Source organism: Equus caballus, chromosome X (genome assembly GCF_041296265.1).
Source record: "Equus caballus isolate H_3958 breed thoroughbred chromosome X, TB-T2T, whole genome shotgun sequence".
Taxonomy (NCBI): Eukaryota; Metazoa; Chordata; class Mammalia; order Perissodactyla; family Equidae; genus Equus; species Equus caballus.
In genome coordinates this window covers 140,062,272-140,065,053 of record NC_091715.1, presented here as the reverse complement: position 1 = coordinate 140,065,053, position 2,782 = coordinate 140,062,272, and the positions used below count along the sequence as shown (strand labels likewise).

Sequence of the window (2,782 nt, the reverse complement as noted above, 5' to 3'; positions counted from 1 at the left end):
ACACTACTATGAGGTAGGCAGCCTACAGGCAATTACTTTGTGTGCCTTTTTGGAGACTGGCACTGCCACCCCACAGAGGACACCTCTCCCCAACTAGGTCGGCACACCTGCACACACACAGAGAAACACCAAGTCCTTTTCCTCTTCTCCCGTAGGAAGTTTGTGTTCAGTGCTGAGTCCTGACCCAGTCCTTATCCCCACTGTCAGGCTAATTGGACCTTCTGGTCTGACCCCCGACCCTGCAGGACTCACCTCCCTCCCCCTCACACAGCTGCCTCTTCCCTTCCTTCCCCGCTCCCCCCATGAGAGAACTCCCAGAGACACACACATTTTCACAACAGGTCCGTTTTATTGAAATCACCATCAGGGCACCCTGCTGCGGTAAAATGACGCTGGCACCACTGGCCATTTCTCAGGGGTCAGACGTTAGAGACTTCTCAGATGATTCCTCTCTGAGGTCTGTGGTCTCGCTCTGAAGTTGCCCGTGGTGCAGGTAGGCACGTGAAGTGCTGGGCTTCTCCATGCTCTCTCCGTCCTCCTCTGCCTCCTCATAATTCAGCTTTTTATTCAGCCTGTGATAGTGACCAAATAATATTGTTCCTCTCGTTTTCTTAGATTTAACTGAAGAGGCGGGATGTTTTGGAGAGACTTTTTTAGTGGATCTCCTTAGAAGGGGTCTTTTGGCCTCCGTGGTGTTCTTGGCGGCCTGGCAAGACAACAGGGTGAGCCCCGAAGGGCACTGGTTTGAGGGAAGAGGGTAGGGGATGGGTGGGAACACGGGCTTCATGAGGAGGGACTTGGGCTGAGGAGGGTGTGTGTGCCAGGCAAGGACAGGGGAGGAGTCTTGGTGGGGGGAGTCAAAGGGGAAGAGGAGGAGCTTGGGCGGGGTCATCTCACCTTGACACTGCCTCCGGACCTGGGTTGACTTGAGGACTTCCTCATCTTCCTCTCTCTGTTCTTTGGCAATGGTTCTTCCATGACTGTGCTAGAAGCTTGTGATTTCCTGGTCGCCCTCGCCATGTCAGCACCTCCCAGTGGTCTGTCTACCCCAGGCCTGCTGACCTGCCTATACATACCCCTCTCCAGGACAGGGAGGGGCCACACCCTTCAGCTTTGTTTGGTCAGCAAGGCTCTCCTCTAGCCAATGGTAGCCGTGGATGGGGCTTAGACATCACAAAGCTCCACCTTGACGCCTCTCGGGGAGGATGGGGAGCAGCCAAGATGTTCTGGTTGGGGCAAGGGGGCACTGCTAAAGAGCCTTCCAAACTGACCTGCCCCCCTCCTCATCTCCCCAGTCAATGCTGGTGGCTCACAAGGCAGGGAGAGGGTGTTTCCTCCAAACCTTTCCCCACAGCCACCCTATTCAGTGCTTCATTCTCTTCTTTCCCTCCCTTCACCGCTACCTAGTTTCTGTATGTCGTGCCTAAAATCCACCCATGGTGCTGTGGCTGTGTTTAAGTCTCTGTGGAGATGTGAATCATCCCGCGTCCTGACTACAAATTACTCTAATGCGGCTTGAAGACCATTCACTTCTGCCAGGGTCCTTTTCCGTCCCACCTCCTTTTCTCAGGGTCCCCATTGCTCTGCTTAGTTTTCTGTTTTCCAGTCGGAAATGTCTGCCTTCATCCTGTCAGACTTCCATGAATAGACTTGCTCTACTCAGAATTGAGTCCTGTTTCAAATCTGGGACCCATGCCCACCTCAGTAGGTGGCCTACCCAGGCTTGGGTTTTCATAGGGTCAGGTGGACAAGGCAGACACATGCTACAAGTTGTGCTGGATGTTTCTATGCAGGAAGCTACAACCTAAGGCTGGTGAGTTCATGAGGGGGAGGGAGGCGTTCAACATTGTGCTTGGTGTCCAGTGCAACAAGGAAGAAAAGGGCATCCAGGCAGGAAAGGGAGAGGTAGAACTGTCTTCATTCACAGACCACAAGATAGTCTACACAGAAAATTCTATCAATCTAAAAAAGAAAAATGCTTCCAGAAGGAATAATTGAGTTTAGCAAGGTCTCAGGATACAAGATCAACATATACTTCAAGGCGCCTAGCACAGAACTGCTCATGGGTGTTTGATAAATAATCATTGATTTAACCTGATACAAAATGGATCAAATGTTCCACAACGTGTCATCAAGATTAAAGTCACACAGCAGACCCTCAAAGACTGTTGGCATTCATAGGTTCAACATCGGGTTTGAGTGACTCAATAATCTTCCAGAAGTACATGTGAATCGCATGAGCTACAGAAAGCAGGTCCCTTTGCCCAACCCAGCATCTGCCTTTGAGGGAAGCTTTGCTGCTCTCCGTTCTTCACTATGTGAAGTGATAATGCAAGTAAAGGTGGAATTGTCCTCTCAGACAAGTGCTACCAAGGATATATAGGGTCCAGCAAAGCCTGACATAATCTCTGTGGTTAAGAAAGGTGGCCCTGAGGAGGTGACATTTAAGTCAGGACTGTGGAGCCAGCTGGGCAAATGAGGAGTTTGTCAAGGAATAAGAGAAGAGCGAGCTTCAAAAATAGGGAAATAAGAAAACAATAGGTATGAAGGCCTCCAATGGGAAGATCCCTGGTGCAGAAAGTGAAGAGAGAAGAGGCTTGAGAAGTAGGTAGGCACCAAGGTAGGGATCCAAGGCCGAGTTTGGGCAGGCAACTTTTGACTTCCTCCACACTCTTAGCAACGTGCAAGGCTCTGAAGTTTTCTTCTCGTGGCGACACTTGCACAAAAAATTGAAAGTTGCAGAAACTAACAAAGAACCAAAATGAAAATCATCTGGGGTATT

At 50.3% G+C, this 2,782-nt stretch overlaps 1 long non-coding RNA gene across 1 annotated transcript; it reads right to left on the bottom strand.

Annotated features, from left to right (window-relative positions):
* Positions 1-329: 329 nt before the first annotated feature.
* LOC138921821 (uncharacterized) lies at positions 330-1,084 on the bottom strand. The gene is made up of 2 exons (XR_011434692.1): positions 898-1,084; positions 330-706 (listed from the first exon to the last, which is right to left on the bottom strand). It is a non-coding gene; the product is annotated as an uncharacterized lncRNA (long non-coding RNA).
* Positions 1,085-2,782: the final 1,698 nt, after the last annotated feature.